At 43.8% G+C, this 25,529-nt stretch overlaps 1 protein-coding gene and 1 pseudogene across 1 annotated transcript in view; both read left to right on the top strand.

Annotated features, from left to right (window-relative positions):
* The first annotated feature begins 1,142 nt into the window (after positions 1–1,142).
* Positions 1,143–25,529, top strand: part of ERMP1 (endoplasmic reticulum metallopeptidase 1) — a 112,320-nt gene continuing 87,933 nt past the window's right edge. The window contains exons 1-2 of the mRNA XM_031654830.1: positions 1,143–1,266; positions 4,856–4,999. The gene's annotated coding sequence lies outside the window, so the exon portion shown is untranslated. The remainder of the gene's footprint in view (positions 1,267–4,855; positions 5,000–25,529) is intronic.
* LOC103878357 lies at positions 7,317–9,711 on the top strand (annotated as a pseudogene).

Genomic DNA, 25,529 nt, shown 5'->3' with positions numbered 1-25,529 from the left:
TTTTGACAGCTTTGTTCCCTTCGCTTGAGGCTTTTAGAAGGGTTAAATACCCGCCCACCCTCCCCACACCCTGGGAAGGATAGCTCAGCAAAAGTGCTATTAATTACTTCTAGTCTAGTATAAATGAGCTTTCAGTTCTTCCTTGACGGTAGGTTTTGCGAGGTGAGGGGGGATACTGGAATCTCATCTGGGAGGATGGGTTCTTAGTGAGGAGTCTTGCCTGCTTTAAGATGTTTCTCTAGGTTGGCCCTTTCCCTTACTGAGTAAATAGTGGCTTGCACTGATAGGGAGACTAGAGGAACAGAACACTGCTCACCCAGCGATCCTATTTCCTTTTGAAAATGGCCTCAAGCAACAAGTCTATGAGGAAAATGTTCAACTTCATTGATCAATGAAATGTAAATTAAAACCACATTCAGCTACCAATTTCCAATAGTCAAATTGACATGCTGCTTCACGACTAGTGAAAATGTACAATTCTGGAGGGCAGTTTGGCAATATCTATCAAAAGCTTATTTAAAATGGGCATAGACAACAGAAATGTATTTTACAAGGATGTCCACTATGGTGATGTTTATAGAAGTAAAAAATTGGAAATGATCTAAATACCTAATAAGATATTTCAAATAAAGTATAGTAGATCTATTCTACTGAACTATTATTCAGTCACTAAAAATGATATAGGTAAATGTTTATTGACACCATATAATAAATATTTATTGAAAGAAATCAGGCACATTCCTCAGCCCCGGGCTCAACACAAACAGGCCGAGTACGAACACATCCCACCATATATCTCTCAATTTCCTGAGCCCAGTACAAACACCATATATCTCTCAACTTCCTGAGCCCAGTACAAACACCGTATATCTCTCGACTTCCTGAGCCCAGTACAAACACATCCCACCATATATCTCTCAATTTCCTGACAAACACCACCTGGAAAATCCCCAATAAGGACACAGCGTTTGAGGTTTTACTGAAAGCGCGGGAACCAATAGAAAAACTACTAAATGTATAACTTAAAATGTAAACCAATTGTAATGCTGTAACCAAAAGAATTCCCTTGTTCCTCTGTAACTTTACTATCCTATTTACCTCAGGCTATAAAAGGCAAGCACTCGCATTGTTCGAGGGCCTCTTGTATGCTGTGGAATGGAGGGACCAAGTTCGAACTTGCAGTAAAAGATCCTTGCCGCTTGGCTTTGACTCTGGACTCTGGTGGTCTTCTTTGGGGAACAAATGGTCTGGGCATAACATTATGAGGTAAATATTTATGAGCCACCGCGCCCAGCCGATTCTGGCTTTCTTATTGTATTTTATTGGATTGTCACACAGTCTTGGTTGGGGCCCCTGGGACAAGTCCATTTATAGGACCTGAGAACCAACCCATGGCCCCAACAAGTAGACACTCCTTTGGAATGAGAACCCACCTTGGTGATCAGTTGTGGGCCTTAAGGATTAAGCAGGATAATCAAGGATGACCCTTGATGATAACAGAAGAGTTTTGGTTTAGGCACCGAATGTTATGTATAAAATGAAGAAATGTGATTTTTAGCCTGACACAGTGGCTCATGCCTGTAATCCCAGCATGTTAAGAGGCTTAGGCAAAAGAATAGCCTGAGGCCAGGGTTTTAAGACTGGCCATGGTAACACAGAGACTCCATCTCTACAAAAAATAAAAAGTACAAAAAATTAAAAAATTATCTGGGCATGGTGGCACACACTTGTAGTCCTAGCCACTTGGGAGGCTGAGGTGAGAGAATCTCTTGAATCCAGGAGTTTGAGGCTGCAATAAGCTATGATTGCACCACTGCACTCCAGTGTGGATGACAGAGTGAGACCCTATCTCTAAAATAAATAAATAAGTAGGCCAGGCATGGTGGCTCATGTCTGTAATCCCAGGACTTTGAGAGGCTAAGGCAGGAGGATCACCTGAGGCCAGGAGTTCAAGATCAGCCTGGACAACATAGGAGGATCCCATCTCTACAAAAATAATTTAAAAATTAACCAAGCATGGTGGCACACACCTGTGGTCCCAGCTACTTGGGAGGCTGAGGTGGGAGGATCACTTGGGCCCAAGAGGTAGAGGCTACAGTGAGCCATGATTGTGCCACTGTATTTCAGCTGGAGTGACAGAAGGAGACCCTGTCTCAACAAATAAATACATACATACATACATATATACTTTAAAAAAAAAACCAAAATGTGATTTTTTAAAAACTCTAACTTTTAAAGGACTAGTGGCTGGATTGTGTCTAGAGGGACAGCCCCTGATTATCTGACCACTTTTGGTAACAGGAAGGACTACATTCAACTGGTCCCATGAAAAGAGAGGGGCCTGGAGCCACCTCCCCAGGTGGTCTGGAGAAACAGAATGAGCAGTCCCCCTCCCCTGGTGTTGTTGTTGCACTTGCTGAGACCCTTTGACCTTGGACTATTCTTTTTCTGGGCAGACCAAAAAACAACCCTTCCTCTCTTCTCTGGGGTCAACACTAGAGCTCTGCCTGCACTGAGAAGAGAGTGTAGCCCTAGGGTCCCTCACTGGCTTAGTACTTTCCATCTCCTTCTCTTGCCAGGTCTCCAGAGGCCCTGTCTTGTGGATCTGCGTCTCCAGTTAACTGTCCACTTCTTAATGAGAAAGGAATCTGCTGTTAGTGCCATCTCTAAAAGAAGACAAATAGGTTTTTAATTAAGATTGACACACATGGCTCCTGCTTTCTCCTTGGTTTTTTTTTTTTTTTTTTTTTTTTTTTGAGACTGAGTCTCGCTCTGTCACCCAGGCTGGAGTGCAGTGGCCGGATCTCAGCTCACTGCAAGCTCCGCCTCCCGGGTTCACGCCATTCTCCTGCCTCAGCCTCCCGAGTAGCTGGGACTACAGGCGCCTGCCACCTCGCCCTGCTAGTTTTTCGTATTTTTTAGTAGAGACGGGGTTTCACCGTGTCAGCCAGGATGGTCTCAATCTCCTGACCTCGTGATCCACCTGTCTCGGCCTCCCAAAGTGCTGGGATTACAGGCTTGAGCCACCGTGCCCGGCCTTCTCCTTGTTAAAGGTGGTACTGAATACCTCAATAAAATAGTAAAAAACAAAACAAAACAAAAAAACCCAGCAAGTATGATTTTGAAAACTCAACCCTGTTCCTTGAATAGAAAGAGTGTAGAATATATTTCACTAAATATTACTTTTTTTAAACTCAAATTCAGCACAGCCTAACGCCAATGATGACATCCTGGAATAATACTTCGAGTTATTAACTGACTTTTTTTCCCTCTCCAGTACTTTACTTTTTCTTAGCTTTTACACACACACACACACGCATGCTAAGCCATTGTGGGTTCACTGCCTCTCAGAAATGCAGAAACATTTTGACAGAGAGCATAGCTTCTTAGTAGGTCCCTGTCTCAGTCCATTTTGTGTGGCTATAACAGAATACCACAGACTGGGAAATTACAATGAACAGAAATTTATGGGCTCATAGTACTGGAGGCTGGAACTCCAATATCAAGGTGCTGGTATCTTGTGAGGGCCTTCTTGCTACATCATCACATAACAGAAGGAGAGAGAGTGAGAGAGGGTGAAGGTGGGGCAGTGAACTGACCCTTTTATAGGGAACCCACCACCATAATAATCCATTATCATGATTATTAGGAGCCTGAGGCAGGAAGATCACTTGAGACCAGGAGTTTGAGACCAGCCTAGGCAACATAGGGAGACCCTGTCTCTACAATTTTTTTTTAATGAGGCCATATACGGTTGCTTATGCCTGTAATCCCAGCACTTTGGGATATTGAGGCAAGAGGATTGCTTGAGGCCAGGAGTTTGAGACCAGCCTGGGCGACAGAGTGAGACCCCCATCTCTACAAAAAAATTGTGGACCAAAGTTGATAAAATTGTCCTTGCAACTTTCATGACCACTAAAGAGAGGACATATAGTATGTCACTGGTTGCATTATCAGCAAATGGCTCTGAGCTTCATTCATTTATTCACTTATCCATCCATTTTTATATTAATGTACATCTGGCCAGACACTGGAGACATGAAGATGAATGGAACAGAGCTCCTGCCCTCACTGTGCCTGCTGGCAGTAAACTTCATCCCTAAAATACTGACAGTGCTTTTATCCCAGATATAAATATAAATGCTTCCTTCCTTCCTTTTTTTTTTTTTTTTTCTGGAGACAGACTCTGGCTACAGACAGTGACACAATAATTACAGCTTATTGCAACCTCTGCTTCCTGGGCTCAAGCAATCCTCCTGACTCAGCCTCCCAAGTAACTGGGACTACGGGCATGCACTACCACACCTGGCTAATTAAAAAATATTTTTTTTTGTAGAGACAAGTCTCACTATATTGCCCAGGCTGATCTCAAACTGGGCTCAAGAAATCTTCCAGTCTTAGCCTCTCGAAGTGCTAAGGTTATAGACATGAGCCACTGTGCCCTGACCAATACTTTCCTTAATAAACTTAAGTTGGGCTTATTTAGCATGTAAGAATTCTTTATTAAGATATTAAAAATTCTGGTACTAAGACCTGTGTAATACAGGGGTGTGGTTTTTTCAAAGTATATCTAAGGCTGTGTTTAAATTTAGTAAATCTGAATACTTAGTAATGATAAACTTGAATGTAGCTATGTAACCTGGCACAGTGCCTGATGAATAGCAGTCACTCAGTAAATTATAGTACATCTCTGTAGTAAGCATCAACTATGTGCCAGGCCTTACTTGTAAGAGAATTAACATAATTCCTCATTAAGGTGAGAAACAACTTAAGGCTTTGAAATAGTTATGGGTAAGTTGGGATAGCAAATACCAAGCACATGTGCCTCCATTTTCCTTTTTCTCACCCATGACAGGCATTGTCAACGGATCACGGGTCTTTCTCATTCCCTGAACTTCGCCTCGGAACTTCTCTCAGCAAAAGATGTTGCCCACTTGCCATTTCTAGGCCAGGAGGAAGAGACTGGAAGTCTGGAGAGTCTTTCTTGTTTTGTCTCAAGGTAAGACAGCATGACTTTCAGATTAGTTATTAAATTCCTCAGAGCCTGTGTTTACTCATCTGAAACTACGGATCATAACTTCACCTAATTATCCTATATGGTTCTTGGGAGGTTTAAATGTTATGAGGGGTAGGGAAGTGCTTTGAAAGGTTAAAAGAACAAGACACTCCCGAGAGAGTAGCAAGAACTCCCATAATTCACAGAAATTAAAGTGTCTTTGCCAAGGAGAGTATTCCATTAAGTACTGTTTAGAACAGAGAAGATCCCATTTCAAAAGGACTTCCTGCTAAATAATTAGAAAAAGGAAAAGAAAAGAGGAAGCATATGGAAAAGGAACACAGACAGAGGACGTGACTTGGAGTCAGAGGCATTAGAGTCAAGTCTAAATTCACCTCTTGCTAACCATGATGTTTGGAATAGGTTACTAAGCTACCATGCATTACATGGAGTGTACAATAGTCACCTCTCAAGGTAATTGGAAGTATGAAATGAGTTCATGTCTGCGAGAGGGACTAGTGCAGAGCCAGGCATATAGGGACTTGGTGAACTCCCAGCCTCAGTGAGGGAAAGGAACCACTGCTTGAAGCCTGCCTGGTCCCACACAGTATAGAGAATTAGGTTTTGCTATGTTCCCATCCATCCATCATCCATCCATTCTTCCAACTTCTATGGAGCATGACTACTTGATGTTGAACTGCGAGAGTGTGTGCATTGTTGTTGAACATTTCCCTGACCTCAGAACCACCATGAGGGAAAAGAGAGCCATGCATGATGTGATTTGAGCAGTACCCCAGGATCCCACTTGCCCCACAATTTTACCTTCTTTAAGCTTTTGAGTCTCTCTTTGGAGAACTTCTCTTTACCACTCTGACTCTTGTGCTCCTGAGGAGGAGGTGGGCCTCCCTGGGCAATTAAGGGCAGCTATGGGCTAGAAGAATGCATGCTACCAAGTGGAGGTGTGCAGGGCACCATGTGCAGCACAGAGGCTGGGGAGGGATGATAGGAACCCCTGTCTTTGAGGAAGTTATTACAGTGAGCCAGGAGTTCTGGAATATTTTGTCTCATGCAGTGCTTTAACCTGTCCCTCTCTTTGGCACTTCTCAGCACTGGGACTAGTAATATAATCATATTTTTGCAAAGACATGCCTTCATCTCTCATCATTTTTACTTCCCCAATCTGGGTTCCAGGCATTGACTCAGAGCCCTTCAATCCATACTCTTTCTTGCCTCCAGAAAGCTCTTGCCTACTATTCTGTGGCCACCCTCACTGCCCTACTTGTTCCCCTGATGAGTGAATGCTCCTATGAGAGCACTAACCCTCCTTCAGTGAGGTCTTTCAATCACTTGCCTTTCTTCTGCTCTGGTCTGTAAGTTATGCCAGGGCAAAGATTTGTCTTGGGACCTGCCATATCCTGAGCACCTAAAAAAGTCTGGAATATAGGAGGTGCTCAAATATGTGTCAGTTGACTATCAGCTCTTCTTTCTGGATGGTGAGCCCTTAGATAATGGGGTCAACATCTTCTAATATTTTCAAGCCTCTACTAGACACCTCACAGAACATAGCTTATTGCTAGGTGCTTAGTAAACGCTTGATGAAGAAAAGAATGAGTGAATTCATGTCTTATAAAATGGGCAGATCCCTAGGGATCCCATTCAAGGCTACAGATAACGTGGGATGATGTGCTGAATATTTTCTAGAGCCCCTGCAGATCCATTGTCCACCCTTGCTTACCCTGTTTGGTACTCAGGAAGTTGACCTTTATAAGATGATATTGACAGGTTATTTTGACCTCTGCTTGGGTTCAGTCAATGGGATGTACCAATAGATTATAAGTAGGGAGAAGAGTGAAGTCTAGGTATAGTAGATCCTCATCATTTGCAGATTCTATATTTGCAAATTTGTCTACTCACTAAAATCTATTTGTAATCCCCAAATCAATTTTCATGGCACTTTCATGGTCATTCAGACACGCACAGAGTGGTAAAACATTTTGAGTCACTGGTTGTGCATGTCCCCAGCCGAGGCAAACAAGGTGACATAGACTCTGCCTTCTTGTTTCAGCTCTCATATTGAAAAAAATTTCGGCCATGCACAGTGGCTCATGCCTGCAATCCCAGCACTTTGGGAGGCTAAGGCAGGAGGATCCCTTCAGCTTAGGAGTTCGAGACCAGCCTGGGCAACATAGCAAAACCCTATCTCTACAAAAAACACAAAAATTAGCCAGGCGTGATTGCACAGGTCTATAGTCCCGGCTACTTGGGAGTCTGAGATGAGAGGATGGCTTGAGCCCAGGGAAATCAAGGCTGCAGTGAGCTATAATTGTGCCACTGCACTCCAGCTTGGGTGACAGAGTAAGACCCTGTCTCCAAATGAAAAAAAAAGAAAAAAAATGTTATGGTCCATTTAATGTCATGTTTTCCACATGGTTTTCATTGATGATTTCAATGTTTAAAATGGCCCCCAAGACTGGTCATAAAGTTACTGAAGTGTCCTTAAGCCCAAGAAGGCTGTAATGTGCCTTGCAAAGAAAATACCCTGTATAAGTTTTGTTCAGGTGTGAGTTACAGTGCTGTTGGGTGTGAGTTCAAAATTAATGAATCAACAATATATATTAAATAAAGTGTCCCCAAATCAGAAACACACATAAAGCAAGTTTATGTATTGATTGGCGAAAATGTGACCAGAGACTCACCAGACTTAACCCTGTATTTCCTTTAGGAGCAATGGTTCAGTCTTTGCTAACTCAGTGTTTGCAGTGACTTTATGGAATGTAAATACTGGCACAGGGCTGAGTTGGTCCCTACACAGGGCTGAGGGTAAGGGTTGTCTTAAAAGTCTCTCCTTCCCCGAGTAGGAGAGTAACCACAGTACCAGAGCCAGCAGAGGGTGGCAGAGGTCGGGGCCAAGAAACAAAGTTCTCGGTGCACCCTCTGGTCGTCTTGGCTGCACCTTTGGCCTCGCCACTCCTCCCAAAGGCAATGGCTTCCAAACTCCTGCACATGGTCATCCTCTGGCTGCCCCTCTTGGCCCAGAAGTTTGGCCTCCAGCATCTCTCTAATGGCCATTTCTTGTGGGAGAACACCAAGGCCAACACCGAAGTTAGTGACATGGCAAAACAATACACGGAGAACGGTCTTTCGGTTCCAGACCATGTGATCACATGCCTAATGGTGTCAGAGTTGGAGAACAGGTATGCCTAGCACTGGCTCCCAGATGGTTTTCTGAGGATGTTAGGACAAACCGAAGCCCTGATTTGAAGACAAAAATCTATGAAGTGGATTTAGTGATCAGTTTGAAGATTCCATTTGAAACACTTAAAGATTGTCTCAGCCGATGTTGGATTCACCCTCCGTGCAGTAGCGTATATAACCTGGGCTTCAATCCACCTGGTGTACGTGAGATTGATGACATCTCTGGGGAACCATTAGTCCAGCAGGAGAATGGTAAACTTGAAGCAGTTGCTGCCAGGATAAGACAGTATAAGGTTGTGACAAAGCCAGTCATTTAATTATGCAAGAGCCCAGGCATGCTCCACCATTTTTCTGGGATGGAGACTGATAAAATCTGGCCCTATGCCTACACATTTTTCTTAACAAGATCACACCTATTCAGTCCAAAGAAGAATCAGGAAGATATGGTCACTTGTTCAATTGTGTATATAGTATTGGTGCTACGTCCAAATTAGAAGCTAGCTGAGATAGCTTGCAGCATCTTTCTAGCTTAAACGGTGAACTCTTAGGAAAACTAATGAGTAGAAAGAGCTCATGAAATATCCTTTAAAAAGAAGGGCCACCTGCACATATTTAAAGTATCTCTGCACATGTCTCAATCCCTCCACAAGAAAGCAACTCAGGCTAGATTTCAAACAGCATACAGTCTAAGCTCTAGCTGATTTTTGACAGTTGTGCTGTTTCTATAGTATGCTTTTTACAAGTGATGGTGGTGGTCTCTGGTTCTCCTCATCCCCTCAAAGCCTGTTGAATCACAGCACCAGTAGGCCTGAGAATGCTAACGGCTCTAGCCCAGGCTTTCTCCCAGATTCTCTGGTATGTGCCCTCCTGGTGACAATGAAATTGGCTAATTGCTCTCAGTGGTCTCAAGTGACTATGTCCACGGTTCATCTTTCATAGTAGGAATCATAGTAGGACTCCACAGTTCATCTTTCATAGTAGGAATCCTTTTTATCTTCATCCACACTCCATAGAATCTATCCTTTTCAGACATCCTAGGAGGAAAGGATTTGGCTTCTAATTTTTTTTAGACTATATATTTTTGACATCTGTTTTTTCTTAGGTTATTACATTTAAGTTATTAAATAATACAGATAATTACTGCTTTTATCTGTCTCAAATTTTTCTTTCTAAGAACTGAGAGCAAGAAGATTGCTTTGAATCTCTTCATGTACTGGGAACTGAGCTATGGAGAGGGTGTTATTAAACTGCTGGTCTGAACTTTCACGGATTGATGCTTCCCCTTTGTGTTACTGTGAAAAGATTCAACCCCTAAAAGTTTTTTGGCAACCCCCAAAGTCTTTTGGGAATCCTCAAAAAACATGGGAAATATTCACCTACATAAATATTGAAAGATCCTATCTTATGTATAGAAGTAATAAGACCAGGCCAGGTATGGTGGCTCACACCTGTAATCCCAGCACTTTGGGAGGCTGAGGAGGGCGGATCACCTGAGGTCAGGAGTTCTAGACCAGCCTGGGCAACATGGCAAAACCCCATATCTACCAAAAATACGAAAGATTAGCTGGGCATGGTGACGCACGCCTGTAGTCCCAGCTACAGGCTGAGGTACAAGAATTACTTAAACCAGGAGGTGAAGGTTACAGTGAGCAGAAATCACACCACTGCACTCCAGCCTGGGTGACAGAGGGAGACTGTGACTCAACAAAAAGTATAAGACCATATGGAACTACTGACTAATAAATAGTTAAGATTTTTGTTCAAGACAGCAAAATATATTTTGAAAATGCTGCTACCTCTTGATGCTGACAGTGTTTTCCTCCCGTGAGTGACCCAAGCATATTATAAATAATTGGTAAAGGGAATGGAGCTGGTTGGGTGGAGCAAAAGGTTGCACTAGCTATGCATAGACTGAATAGAAGAGCGTTATGATGATGAGAAAGCAAAATCTTTATTTTTTTTTTCTATTCCAAAGATTCACTCTGATTCATCCTGACTAGTACTGACAGTTTATGGAAAATCTCAGCTGTTCTCTTTCTAGCACCTAGATTCAGATATGAGCATGGCCCCTTCTCCTCCTCCAGATCCCCAGGAAAACTTCACCCACAGCAGCTTCTTTCTCCCCACTGGAGAAAGAGTGGGGAGCCCAAACCCTTTTCTTGCATCTAATCACCTGGCCACAATTTAGCTCCCTTTGTTAAAATGACATATAAGCTCCACGTCTAACTGCTTCTTTGGCTCTTCACTTCTTTTCTGTGAAGCCCCCATTTATGTAAAAATATTAACATCCATAAAATGCATGCCTTGTCCTCTGTTCATCTGTCTTTTGTCAGTTCAAAGCCTGACTGGAAGACAGATAGTCTCACCACCCTAGGAGAGTGCTACTCAGTGTGTCCCTATCCAGAAGCAAGGCTACATCTAGAGCGCTTGTTAGAATTGCAAATGTTTGGGCATTCTAGATCTACTAAATCTGAAATTCTGTGGGCAAAGACCTGGTATCTGTTTTCATAAGCCTTCTGTGTGATTCTCACACATGCTTGAGTTTGAGTGCCACTTCCTGGAGAGATGGGCAGGGGGAAGTGGGAGGGGGGGCACGGAGCACTTGCTTAGGACTCTTGCCAGGCTCTCTAACTCCCATCTGCCTGGCTTTCCATGATTTCCTGGTCCTTGTTTCTCCAGGCCAAACCACATTTAGGAACACACACAATCTGGATTGCAGAATTCTTTGAACTTTATCTAGGTGGCTGTTTCTTAACCAACAGATCATAGTTCCTAACAGGACACATATGGCTGTTCTGGAAGATCAACACTGAAACCCCAGGGCATCTCTGAGCACAGCCACAGGGCAAGAAAGAAGTGACATGGTGAAGGGGATCAGGTTATACCACCCCAAAGTATGCCACCTTGGCATATGATTATTTTGGGCTGAAAGCAATGGAGAAATAGCAGTTGTAAGAAGGGCTCTCTGCCCTTTCCTTTTCTGCCTAGAAGCAGGACATAAATTTCCCTTTGTGAAGGTGGCATAAATTTCCACCCCTCTCCTGTACCAGAATGAAGAAAGTGATTTATCACTAGAGACAGAAAGCTGGCACTGAGACGAGTTGGTATAAAGACACCTTACTAAAGCAACCCTTGCTTTCCATTACTTTCCCTATATACTTCCTAGTCACTTTCCTACAATTTTTCACCCCTAGAAGCCCAAACCCCTTTCCTTTGTCCAGTCACCTGGCCACAATTTATCCCCCTTTGTTAAAATGATCTATAAGCTCCCAAGTCTAACTGCTTCTTTAGGTTTTCTCTTCTTTTCTGTGAAGCTCCCATGTATGCAAAAATGTTAACATCCATAAAATAGATGCCTTTTCCCCTGTTAATCTGTCTTTTGCCAGTTTAATTCTCAGGCCCCAGACACTGAACCTAAGAGGGTAGAGGAAAAGGTTTTTGCCTGTTTGTTTGTTTTCTCCCCTGCAGTGAAAAGAACTAACAGGTGAGATAACCCTGTAGTCAGGAAAGGATTTTTATCTCATTTACAAAAACATGTTTCAGTGTGGTGAATTGAATCCTATCAGTTGCTGTTATTAATTTTTCTATATCTTCCCTGATTTCAAAAGGCATGTTTGAGGCAGATTATTAAAATACAAACAAGGTTAAAAAAAATAGGTAGATATCCTTAGGATTTGCGAGGTGTTCACTTAAAACATTCTTAAAACGATTGGCTTCTTTGCTGATATGGCAGTAACCAAAGATTCCAGTATATGAGGACATGAAAAATGCTGCTGCTATGGCGGGGTACAGTGGTTCACACCTGCAATCCCAGCACTTTCAAAGGCTGAGGCAGCTGGATTACTTGGGCCCAGGAGTTGAAGACCAGCCTGGGCAACATGGCAAAAGACCTTCTCTACCAAAAATACAAAAATTAGCTGGTGGCATACGCCTGTAGTCCCAGCTGTGAGGGAGGCTGAGGAGGGAGATCACCTGAGCCTGGGGAGGTCAAGGCTACAGTGAGCCTTGATCATGCCATTTCACTCCAGCCTGGATGACAGAATGAGACCCTGTCTGAAAAAAACAAAAACAAAAACACAAAACAAAACAAAAAAACACTCCGCTGCTTACCTGTGCCAGAAATAACAACATCTAAAGTGAAGACTTAAGAAAAACGTAATGACTACTTGATTACCCTTAAGATTCTGCATTCTTTATAATGTTTTTTGCATTTCAAAAACAGCCTATTTATTGCAGAAATTTACTTAACCTTTTACTTTACTTGAGCATGTATATATGTTGCTTAGATAAAAGCAATGCCATAAAAATCTGTATAATCTTAGATTTCATTTTTACTTTGAAATGAGAGCTTTTTGTTTATAAGGTCATGAAAAACTAAGTGTTTTTGTTAAAAAATTAGATTTTTTAATGGCAGAAAAAATGACTTGTTGACTCATTATGAAATCAAAATCTCTCCAAGTTTTTAAAAAACTACTTCAAGCCATTCGATAAGTAATATTCCTTTGCAAATCATCTTAGATTTAGTATTATAGTGTTTTCTCAATTTTTGTGTGTGCTAAAATCAATTTTGTGGGGTGTATGTGTCTGAAAGGGAAAGGTGACTCACAGTCACAGTACCTAGTATTGCAACTTTCAGGCCTTGGTTTTGTAGCTCCAGCTACCACAGACTTAACAGCTAGACTGATTCTGAGTAAGAACAAAAGGGTTTGACCATAGAAGGAAGTTCCTTTAAGATCCTTGTGAAATGGTTATAATAAGCAGGTTGACTCTTGCCCCTTGGAGAGCACCACCCTGTTAAAGCTGATATGATCACAAACCCTCCCTTACCTCTTCCCACTTCTGTATATTATCTGTGTGCATGTGCTTCTTCTCTCCATCTTTCTTGCATGCTCTTTTCTTTTTCTCTGTCTGACCCAAGAGAAAGAGAAATGTATTGATGAAAAGTCTTTAAATAATGTAATTAATTCATTTATAGTATGTGAGAATAAATCAAAAAAAGGATATTTGTCTGTAAAAAGTAGGTAAACAGAAACAAATCAAAGAAAAGCTATGACAGGAAAATAAGGTATAGCAAAGTGTATGCCATAAGGTGCTGTATGATTGCTAAAGGTGCGCCTCAAATTTGGCTCTGAGCTTCCTAGTAGATAGAGCAAAGAGAAGAACAAATCAATTACAAGATGCACTATGTTCACAAATTGGAAACATCTCATAGGCTTTGCTTGATACCAGCACAGCAAAGAGATGTTGTTCTGAAGGGCCTAAAAGAGGGAACACAGTGTAAGATACTTGGGAATAAGTCAAGGGAGGATGTCAGGGCACGGGTAGTTCCCGGATGGGGAATTGATTTTGGTTGAGGTAACTGATCAAAGCTCTAGAGTTCTCAAAGGATGCAACCTTGTTCCTCATTCATTCTCTATTCTTCAGAGTCCTGCCCTATTTCCTCAGAGCCCGCAAGCTAGGACATGGCCAGAAGGCTAGGGCGGAATTACAGGGCGGCTGCCCTTTCAGGTATAGCATTTGGTACCAAGGTTCACAATGGCCATGGGTTTCTAACTCTGACTACACATTAGAACCATTTGAGCCATTTTCCAAAATTATACAATTGCCTGGCACCATCCAAATTAACTGAATACTGGGATTGGGCCCAGGATTTTTTTTTTTTTTTTTTTTGATGCTTCATCTAGTTCTTATGTAGAGTGAGAGTAGAGAACCACTGACAGTGAGCATTTTCAGAGGTTTATGAACTTGAAGGTATCTCAGAGTCACATGAGGAATTTGTTAAATATTCAGTTTCCTCAGCGACACGCTCCCTCCCAATTCCCCCAACCACCACAGAAGACCAGGGAATTTTCTATTTCTTTTTTTTTTTTTTTTTTTTTTTTGAGACGGAGTTTCATTCTTGTCGCCCAGGCTGGAGTGCAATGGTGTGGTCTTGGCTGACTGCAACCTTCACCTCTAAGGTTCAAGCAATTCTCCTGCTTCAGCCTCCTGAGTAGCTGGGATTACAGGTGCCTGCCACGATGCCCAACTAATTTTTGTGTTTTTTGTAGCGATGGGGTTTCACCATGTTGGCCAGGCTGGTCTCGAGGAATTCTCTATTTTTTTTTTTTTTTTTGAGACAGAGTCTCGCTCTGTCGCCCAGGCTGGAGTACAGTGGCACAATCTTGGCTCACTGCAAGCTCTCCCTCCTGGGTTCACGCCATTCTCCTGCCTCAGCCTCCCGAGTAGCTGGGACTACAGGTGCCCACCACCATGCCTGGCTAATTTTTTGTATTTTTAGTAGAAATGGGGTTTCACCGTGTTAGCCAGGATGGTCTCGATCTCCTGACCTCGTGATCCACCCGCCTCAGCCTCCCAAAGTGCTGGGATTACAGATGTGAGCTACCACGCCCAGCCTGGAATTCCTCTATTTCTAACAAGCACTCGGGGTTATTCTGATGCTGATGATCCACAGAGTCACACTAGTCCACAGAGTGTAAAGGGGAGAGACCTGGGCCCTGGCCTGCTCTGACAACAGCAGGCTGTGTGACCTTTTGGGCCTATTCCTTAAACCCTCTGGGTTTATTTCCTCATTGGTAAGAAATAACCTGTGGTGCCTACACTGCAGGGCCAGGATTGAAATCCACAATCCCACCACGGATATTATTCTGTGTTCATTAATTTCAAGTCTGCTTGCTAAGAGCAGTCATGTATGTGTGAGTTTGGGACATGAGTGGAAGAGTGCCCTTTGGCCTAGATTTTACTGTCTTGTGTCAAGACTTGGGTAGATTTGTATGTGATCCAACTGGCAGGTAGCTAAACTTACCACTGCTAGCACAGGCTCTTCTATAAGAACCAAACATGCCCAAAATGTGCTAAAACAGAATATTTTATTTTAATAACACATGTGGCTCAGAAATAAACTTGTTATAACAGCATGGGTTTTATTAACCAAGAATCATAGAACAACTTATTGAAGTGTGGATATCACTTGGCGATCTGAGTCTACAAATACCACCTTCTGAACAGCGACTAAACTGTGACCTTGTTTATGAGAAATGTCCAATTAATGTACATAGAACCACACCAAGTGGTGTGGGAAGAGAGATGAGGGAAGTGGGCATGGCAAGGAACTGGGACTGGGTTCGGGCTCTAGTCCTGGCCAGGACCTCCTGTCTGCTTTGGCTAAGTCAGTTCTCCCCAGGACCAGGTTGCTCATCTGTAAAATGAGGGTGTTAGATTAGTATCTCTAAGATCCCTTCTCTCCCCCACAGGCTGTAAAAATCAAACTAACTGGGCTAGGCACAGTGGCTAACGCCTGTAATCCCAGCACTTTGGGAGGCCAAGTTGGGAAGATCATGAGGTCAAGAGATTGAGACCCTCCTGGCCAACATGGTGAAACCCTGTCTCTACTAAAAATACAAAAATTAGCTGTGCGTGGTGACACATGCCTGTAGTCCCAGCTACTCGGGAGGCCCAGACAGGAGACTCTCTTGAACCCAGGAGGCAGAGATAGCAGTGAGCCAAGATAGTGCCACTGCACTCCAGCCTGGCGACAGAGCGAGGCTCCATCTAAAAAAATAAAAAATAAAAAAAATAGTGAAAAAATCAAACTAACTGAAACTAAAGCACCAAGTGGCTTCTCCACTTGGTTTCCTCAGCTAGGTCAGAACCCTCATCTAACCATAGTAAGCCACATAGGTCCCTCCTCTTTCAAGTACCCACCTGCACTCAAACCAACACCCCTGTGAACCAGTCCTCACCCACTCACTCTTTTAGAAAGGTGATATTCAACTAACCTCATAATTTCCAGCAGAAATAAACTTTGCACTCTTTATGTTGCAGTCCCTATGAAACCCAAATTCTAGCTACAAACTACCTTCAAACAAGAGGCATTTTTCAGGGTGGAGGTAGAGACAGGTCATTTAACTCAGTGGTAAGCATTTAAGCTCTGAACATTAAAAAAAATAATTAGTTCCCTAAATCCTTGTAGAGAACCACAAATGGCTAGCAACGACCTATAAATGAATTATTGACAAAATCACGGAGACTTGTTTTCTTTCTGCCACTCCTTGTATCCAGATGTGTATTAGCTTCCTATGGCTGCTCTAAGAAATCGTTGCAAACTTAGGGACCTAAAACAATACAAATGTATTATCTGAGTTCTGGAGTTCAGAAGTCTAAAATGGCTCAGCAGAGCTGTGTTTGTTCTGAGGGTTCTAGGGGCAAATCCACGTCCTGCTTTTTCCAGCTGCAGGAGGCTGTCTGCATCTCGTGGCCACTCCGACCTCCTCTTCCATTATCTTGTCTCCTTTTCTTCCTCTCCTACTTCCCGCTTTCCTTCATAAAGATCCATGTGTTTACATTGGGCCCACCCAGATAATCTGGGATAATCTCCCCATCTCAAGGTTTTTAAATTAATCACATTTGAAAGTCCCTTTTGCCAAGTAAAGGAATACATTTGCAGGTCCTATGGATTAGGATGTGGACATCTTGGGGGGCTGTTTTTCTGCCTCCCACACAGACTCATCTTCAGACCCCACCTCAGCATTTACTGTCTGTGTGACCTTCAGCAAATGATATCCTTTCTCTGAGCCTCAGTTTTTCATTGATAAAACCAGGATAATAATAAACCCATCTTATGGGGTTTGTTTTGTTTTGCTTTTTTTGATTTTTTTTTTTTTTTTTTTTTTTTTTGAGATGGAGTCTCGCTCTGTTTCCCCGGCTGGAGTGCAGTGGTGCCATCTTGACTCACTGCAAGCTCTGCCTCCCGGGTTCATGCCATTCTGCGGCCTCAGCCTCCCAAGTAGCTGGGACTACAGGCACCTGCCACCACACCTGGCTACTTTTTTGTATTTTTAATAGAGACGGGGTTTCACCATGTTAGCCAGGATGGTCTCAAACTCCTGATCTCGTGATCCGACCCCCTCGGCCTCCCAAAGTGCTGGGATTACAGGCATGAGCTACTGCGCCCGGCCGATTTTGTTTTGTTTTGTTGAGGAATAAATAAGGTAAATAGTGCCTGCCTGGTACATGGCACACACTCAATACATGTTATTCCTAAGAGAAGGAACAAAATTGAGGTTTTAGTGAAAAAGCCATCTGGGAGTCGGATGCAGTAGCTAATGCCTGTAATCCCAGCACTTTGGGAGGCTAAGGCGGGTGATCACTTGAGCTCAGGAGTTCAAGACCAGCCTGGGCAACACAGTGAAGCCCCTTCTCTACTAAAAATACAAAAATTAGCTGGGTGTGGTGACATGCCCCTGTGGTCCTGGCTACTTGGGGGGCTGAGTCAGGAGGATCGTTTGGGCCCAGGAGGCAGAGGAGCAGACTGCACTACAGCCTGGGCAACAGAATGAAGCTGGGCCTGTTTGTAGTCATTCACATCGAGCATCACAATCAGTGATGATATTTGAGTTGATAACATAGATGCAAAATTCTAATCTTCAAAAAACATTGAGTAATTATAAGAATTGAAAAAAACAAAGCCCATATTTTCTAGATCTAACAGTGAGTTAAACAGCAAATTCAATTTACCGGCATCTCTTCCCTCCATCCCCTGGGCATTCTTTGTAGCTGAGGGCTGCCTATGGGCTGCTGAGCATTGGTGCTGAGAGGATGCAGGAGAGAATATACTGAATCTGGTGGCGGGAGGCCGTTGTACCGCTGTGGGAAACTTGAAGGAAACAGTCTCTGTTTGCCATGCATCTCTGCAGCATACCCATTCAGAATTTCCTAATTAAAGGGCCTCCAGTTCCATGCTGAACAGGAAAATCAACTATTCTGCCCAGGTCAAGGTGGAATGTGATATAACTCCAATAGAACAGGGAAATGTCCATAAACACAAACAAGTCCTCCATCCTATCAGAGAGGAATAACCACCCCATAAAACAAGTGATTAATGTTGAACCAAAGGGATAGCAAAGTACCTGAGCTATGGACCAGTTGCAAAGGCTTTGAAGCATGGTGAAATAAATATGAACTCTTCCCCTTCACACCCACGGGAGTAAGTGCTTGCCCAATCCTTTGGGAAATGTACTTAGATGTGATAATCACATATACATGAGTGAAACCATGCAAGGTTCTCAAGAGGAATCTATCTGACATAATCACAGGTTCCATTGCAAAGTACTTTGGCAGCTACAAACAGTTTCCCCATACTTATTTCATTTAATTTTCAGGGTAACCCTGTGAAATGGCCAAGGGAGGTTTTAATATCTCTGTTTTTACAGATGAGGAAACTGAGGCTTAGAGGAATGAAATGACTTCCTTAAGGTCACATAGCAAATTAGTAGCAGAGCCAGGATTTGAGTGCAGATCTGTGGGCCACTGGGTGAGTGGCGGGAGAGGGGTCTTGCTCTACTTTTGGCAGTCTTCCGGTAAGACTGTCCATCTGTTGCCTTAATGGTGATATGGATGCAAGCTGCTTTTGCTTGCCGTCCCTGGCCCTGCCCCTGGCCTCACCTTTAAGCTGTCCCTAGCTCCCAGAATATTCTACCATCTTGCTTCACAAAGTGTGGTTACCTAGTGAGGTAAAGCACAGCACAAGCATGAGCAGGGAGTATGTTAGGGGAGCAGAATTCACCCCACCCCATCCCTCCAGACCCAAATCCCCAGGTGGTACCTAAGCACAAACAAGTTCAAGAAGCACTGACCGTCCACATTTGCCCATCAGGGCCTGCCTGACACTCCAAAGCAGCTTCTTTGCCCTTCTCCCAGATCCAAACACTCTGAGGCCTGAACAACAGTTACACTAATTTCCTCCCTCCTGGAACTTCCCCTTACACCTGTCCATGGTTCTGTGGCCTCCAAAGTACTCCTCAGGCCTATTCAGTTCTCCTCAGTCTCCTCACAAAAATACCCAAAGAGCCCTCAGCAAGGCGTGCTCTCCTGAGGCAACAGCTGACTCCACTGTCTGCTCTAAGAGGGCACCCTACAACCTCTCCTTGGTGTAATCAAGGAGAACAAATTTGAGTGTTTACTTTTCTTCACTAGAGAATCTGTGGCAGAAATAACAAAAGACACTGGCAACAAATGGAAGGGAGTGATGAGGTGGAGTGCAATTAATCCACAGGCTGGAAGAACTCCTGATAATCAATCGATCAATCAATCAATCAGGAGTTAGTTTTGTGAGAGAAAGAGAGAAGATAACTTGAATAAGTTACTCTCTCTCTCGCTCTTCATCCTCCTCCCCACTGCCTCAAACTTTAAGAAAGTTACTTTTAATATTATTATTATTTTGAAATGGGGTCTTTCTATGTTGCCCAGGCTGGTCTTGAACTCCTGGTTTCAAGTGGTCCTCCTGCCTTGGCCTCCCAAGTAGCTGGGATTATATGCACAAGCAAAAACACCTGACAAGAAACTTCCTTTTAAGAGCACAGGTAGGCCGGGCGCGGTGGCTCAAGCCTGTAATCCCAGCACTTTGGGAGGCCGAGATGGGCGGATCACAAGGTCAGGAGATCAAGACCATCCTGGCTAACACGGTGAAACCCTGTCTCTACTAAAAAATACAAAAAAAAAACTAGCCGGGAGTGGTGGCGGGCACCTGTAGTCCCAGCTACTCGGGAGGCTGAGGCAGGAGAATGGCGTAAACCCGGGAGGCGGAGCTTGCAGTGAGCCAAGATCCGACTACTGCACTCCAGCCTGGGTGACAGCGCGAGACTCCGTCTTGGAAAAAAAAAAAAGAGCACAGGTAATTTGTCAAGTCCTCTCAGAGTCACAGTTCAGGGGCATTAAAAGTTTAAGAAGAAACAATGATTTATAAAAAAATTAAACCACCACCACCACCACCACCACAACAAAAAAACACTGAAAGTTTCCTGATGCAAACAAAAACAAATAAAACACGATGATTCAAGTTTTAGGCTCGGCAAATGCAAGTTTAAGTTTCAAAGGCCCTACACTGCCCCGGAAGAGCCGGCGGGGGTAGGGGGACATTTTCCCCTGTCCGCCTTGGCAGGAAACCAAGCTAAACCACCAGTGGGACCAGGACACATCCTGCCCTCTGAAGAAAACCACAAGGCTGACATGTTCAAAGCAGCCATAATTTATGGTAGACCAGTTGGGAAGAATGTGATATTTGTTGACTTTTGTTTCTGTAGCAGATGGTGACTTTGGAAGACTTGAGGTTCACAACCAGAAAACATGACTGTCAACTGGAAATATATTTATGGTTTCCTGCAAGGCTGATAAAGTTGAAAAATCCACCCATACATAAACAAAAAGGGGATGAGGAGGGGTGCAGGAAGTATGCCCAGGCTTCTTCCAGAGGAGTTCCTGCTCTTCTGACCAGGTGGCTCTTTGACAGGTCTCTGCAAAGGTGACAGCAGAAGTTTCTCTTTAGCTCTCACGAAGATTGACTGTCATCGTCTCTGCTAGGGCCAGGCGTGGTGGCTCACGCCTGTAATCCCAGCCCTTTGGGAGGCCAAGCAGGACAGATCACTTGAGCCCAGGGGTTTGAGACCAGCCTGGAAACATGGCAAAACACCATCTCTACTAAAAATACAAAAATTAGCCAGGCATGGTTAATCAGAGCTACTCGGGAGCTAAGGCACAAGAATCACTTGAACCTGGGAGACAGAGGTTGCAGTGAACTGAAATCGCATCACTGCACTCCAGTCTGGGGTGACAGAGCAAGACTCTGTCTTAAAAAAAAAAAAAAAAAAAAAAAAAAGGCCGGGCACGGTGGCTCAAGCCTGTAATCCCAGCACTTTGGGAGGCCGAGACGGGCGGATCGCGAGGTCAGGAGATCGAGACCATCCTGGCTAACACGGTGAAACCCCATCTCTACTAAAAAATACAAAAAACTAGCTGGGCATGGTGGCCGGCGCCTGTAGTCCCAGCTACTCAGGAGGCTGAGGCAGGAGAATGGCGTGGACCCAGGAGGCGGAGCTTGCAGTGAGCTGAGATCTGGCCACTGCACTCCAGCCTGGGCGACAGAGCGAGACTCCGTCTCAAAAAAAAAAAAAAAAAAAATACTCCTCTGCTAGGCAGCTTGTGGCTACTTGGCCACTTATATCTGAGTCTGGGCAGAAAGAGCTGGAAGGCTGCAGGAAGGAAGTATCAGGATGTAGGAAGTTAGTGTTTTCCAGGACGGGGTGTCTAATTTTAAGAGGAAAGATTTTTTTCCTTACCACTGGTAAGGAAATGTATGTTTGATTGTAGGTCTGACTGAGATTCTTCTCCCGGAAATCCCATCATACTTCACAGAAGATTACCCCTCAAATTAAGTCTGTGCCAGTATTGGCCAGCGGGTAGAGGAGTGCTGGTTATTTTCCATAGCCACGGTTCCAGGATGCACTGCTCTTCCCATCCTTCCTCCCACCAGGACACACAAGAAGAGTAAATACAGCTGCATATCCCCAGGGTTGGTCTAAAATCTAGGAGGGCTGTAACTCTGACTTCGAGTTTTACAACCCCAACGTGTTCAACACTGTCCTTGGTAGGGGATGGGGATGAGAGAGAAGAATCCGTTTCAGAACATTTGTTGTAGCAGAGATCTTCAGCTCTGCATCAGCGAAAACTTAAGAAAGCATTCTGCTACTTATTCACTGTTCCTGCAAAATAAACAGAGCAGTGGCTACAAGCGGGGAGGGGGACATTTGACAAGACTGACCTCTCAACTAAGAAGGAGAGAAGAAAGAGACTTGGCTAGCTAGCTACATCTGATATATTCTAGCACTGTAAACTTTCCCCCAAATCAGGAGATAAGAATCCCACGAATAACCTGATCCCTGCTCAGGGAAATATTTTATCTTTAAGCAGGTATGTCCTTGAGGGCTTAAAGGTGAGGGCTCAGAGGTTTCAAACTGGCAGCCGGTGGGTGGAATCCAGTTTACACGACTGTTTTCGTTGGCACACAAAATGGTCTTCTCTTTTTAAATTTGTTTCCAACATTAACAGAGCAGAAGGTTTCACATAAATATCTGAGTTTCTGTCATTTCTTGAAAAAATAGCAGATTTGGCTGTGCTGAGCCCAAATTCCGCAGAGCTGTGGTTACTGTTACTGATTTAGGTGGAGCCAGGGTTATAGTTCACGCCAGTCCTTACCACTCCTTCTAACCTTAACCTGACTTGTTTTATTCTATCTCCTTATCTGCCCATGTCAGGAAATGGTTTGTAAATACTCTGTTCTGTTCCCTAAATGAGTCCCAATTACCTTGCTGACATAATAGCACTTTTGAATAACAAGTTGATTTGTCACTTGGCTTTTTGTATCTGAATCTCTTAATTTGGGCTCCCAACTTTGTGAAGCTTCTTAAAGATTAGCCTTATCTCTGGCTATCAGAATCATGAAGGAATCTGAGAGGGAAACGGCTTTTAAAACTTTAGGCTATGAATTAAGCAATTTCCTTAGCCTTTTCTAAAGAATCAGCATCTCTGCTACAGATCTGTTTATTGATTTTCTTTAAAAAATGGAGATCAGAAATCCTGATTTACTACTTTGAATTGCTTGGAAGTAAGAGACTACTGAAATCCAAGGCACTTATTATTGTCATCACAATTTATAACAGCAACAGAGTAGCAAATGGCTTACTAAAAGTGAACTTGGAAAGGCATTTGTCTCTGGAATTAAGACTTCTTTTTATAGGCTACTTGCTACAGTCGGCTGCGAATAATATACAATTAATGTTTGTTTCTGATTGAGGTGAAATTTACATAATATAAACTTGTTTTAAAAGTGAACAACTTAGTGGCACTTAGTACTTTACAATGTTGTGCAAACCACAGCTATCTAGTTCCAAAACATTTTCTTTTTTCTCTTTTCTTTTCTTTTCTTTTTTTTTTTTTTTTGAGACAGAGTCTCATTCTGTCTGTCACCCAGGCTGGACTGCAGTTGAGAGGTGAAGCCGGCTGGGCTTCTGGGTCTGGTGGGGACTTGGAGAACTTTTCTGCCTAGTTGAAGAATTGTAAACACACCAATCAGCGCTCTGTCTAGCTGAAGGTTTGTAAACGCACCAATCAGTACTCTGTAAAAACGGACCAATCAGTACTCTGTAAAATGGACCAATCAGCGCTCTGTAAAATGGATCAATCAGCAGGACGTGGGCAGGGCCAAGTAAGGGATTAAAAGCTGGCCTCCCGAGCCAGCAGCTGCAACCTGCTTGGGTCAGCTTCCGCACTTTGAAAGCCTTGTTGTTTCGCTTTTCGCAATGCATCTTGCTGCTGCTCACTTTTTGGGTCTGCACTACGTTTATGAGGGGTCTGCACTACCTTTATAAGCTGTAACGCTCACTGTGAAGGTCTGCGTTTGCGGCTTCACTCCTGAAGTCAGTGAGACCAGGAACCCACCGGGAAGAACACACAACTCCAGATGCACCACCCTTAAGAGCTGTAGCACTCACTGCGAAGGTCTGTGGCTTCACTCCTGAAGTCAAGCGAGACCACAAACCCACCGCAAGGAAGAAACTCCGGACACACCATCTTTAAGAACTATAACACTCACCACGAGGGTCCAGGGCTTCATTCTTGAAGTCAGTGAGACCAAGAACCCACCTGAAGGAACTAATTTTGGATATATAGTGGCACAATCTTGGCTCACTGCAGCCTCTGCTTCCTGGATTCAAGTGATTCTTGTGCATCAGCCTCCTGAGTAGCTGGGATTACAAGCACGTGCCACGATGCCCAGCTAATTTTTTGTGTGTTTTAGTGGAGACGGATTTCACTGTGTTGGCCAGGCTGGTCTCCAACTCCTGACCTCAAATGACCCACCGGCCTCAGCCTCCCAAAGTGTTGGGATCACAGGCGTGAGCCACCACACTGGCCCCAAAACATTTTCTTCACCCCGAAAGGAAACCCCATACCTTTTAAGCAGTTGATTGCATTCTCCTCTCTGCCTTGTCCATGGTAACCACCAACCTGTGTTCTGCCTCTATGGAGTTACCTATTCTGGATATTTTAAATGAGTGGATCAGATAATATGTGACCTGTTGTGTCTGGTGTCTTCCACTTAGCACAATGTTTTCAAGGCTCATCCCACTGTAGTATGTATCAGTACTTCATTCCTTTTTATAGCTGAATCATATTGCGAACAAGTTTTTATAATTTTTTAGAATAACCTATTCTTGGTACTTCTGGCTTTCTGCTTATGGATGACTAATGTACCAAGGGGAACTAAAGACTTGAGATGAGAAAGGATAACAGGTTTTTTTACACCACCTTTCACCAAGAAGGAACTAATAAAGAGGTACATACCTGCAAGGGTATGAATGTTACATTCCTAGGGGTAGGGAGAGCAGAACAGTAACACTTAACAATTAAAAAGTTGCCCTTTAAGTAAAATGTAAATCAAGTTCGCCTCAGGCTCATGTCACAAGTTGCCTTTCATCAACTTTAAATTAGGTTGCTATGAAAGAACTTGGCCAAGCATTTTCTATTGCCTTTCATCCACCTAGCCAGCTACAGAGCAGAGGAGTGATTGACCTCTATAATGCCACGCAAATGAAGGTTTTAATGCCATGCAAATGAAGGTTTTAATGCCATGCAAATGAAGGTTCCAACCACAGAATAATAGCAACAGCTGACACAGGTCTCCTGATCTAGGGCCTCACGACAACCTTATTAACCCCACTTCTCAGGTGAAGAAACAGGCATAACAAAATTAAGTCATTGATTGGAGGATACACCGCAGGTTAGAGGTAGAGAAGTAAATACTGGAGTGCTTTCAGCGCAACACCCATGCTCTGAACTGCGGCATCGTACAGCCTCTTGCATCCCTGTTTTCCAGTGTGGTGTGGCAAGGTGCTACACAGTCCTTCTGGTCCTGGGGGCCGGGGAGGGGCAGTGGGCATGGGCAGGGAGGGAGAAGATGGCAATGCAGATCTGACATTCATAAAGCTGCAGAAGGGGTGATCTGGCCCAGGATCATCATAGTTGGCCTACATCCCTCTTGGACATGTGAACCCTTGGCTATGGCATAGTTTATCATTTTAGCTTATGTAGGAATCACAGATTACAGGATCCTACCTCTAAAGAGTTGGATGCAGTAAACTCTTCTTCCTTCCCTTCCTCCCTCCCTTCCTTCCTTTCTCTCTCCTCTCTCTCTCTTTCCTTCTTTTTTGACAAAGTCTCACTCTGTCACCCAGGCTGGAATGCAGTGGCACGATCACAGCTCGCTGCAACCTCTGCCTCCCAGGTTCGAGTGATTCTCCTGCCTCAGCCTCTTGAGTAGCTGGAATTACAGGCATGTGCCACCATGCATGTGCCACCATGCCTGGCTAATTTTTGTATTTTTAGTAGAGACGGGGTTTCACTATGCTGGCCAGGCTGGTCATAAACTCCTGACCTCAAGTGATCTGCCCACCTTGGCCTCCCAAAGTGCTGAGATTACAGGGGTGAACCACTGCACCCGGCCTAGATT

Source organism: Papio anubis, chromosome 13 (assembly GCF_008728515.1).
Source record: "Papio anubis isolate 15944 chromosome 13, Panubis1.0, whole genome shotgun sequence".
Lineage (NCBI taxonomy): Eukaryota > Metazoa > Chordata > Mammalia > Primates > Cercopithecidae > Papio > Papio anubis.
The sequence above is the reverse complement of the archived record's forward strand: the minus strand, read 5'-3'. Positions and strand labels throughout refer to the sequence as shown.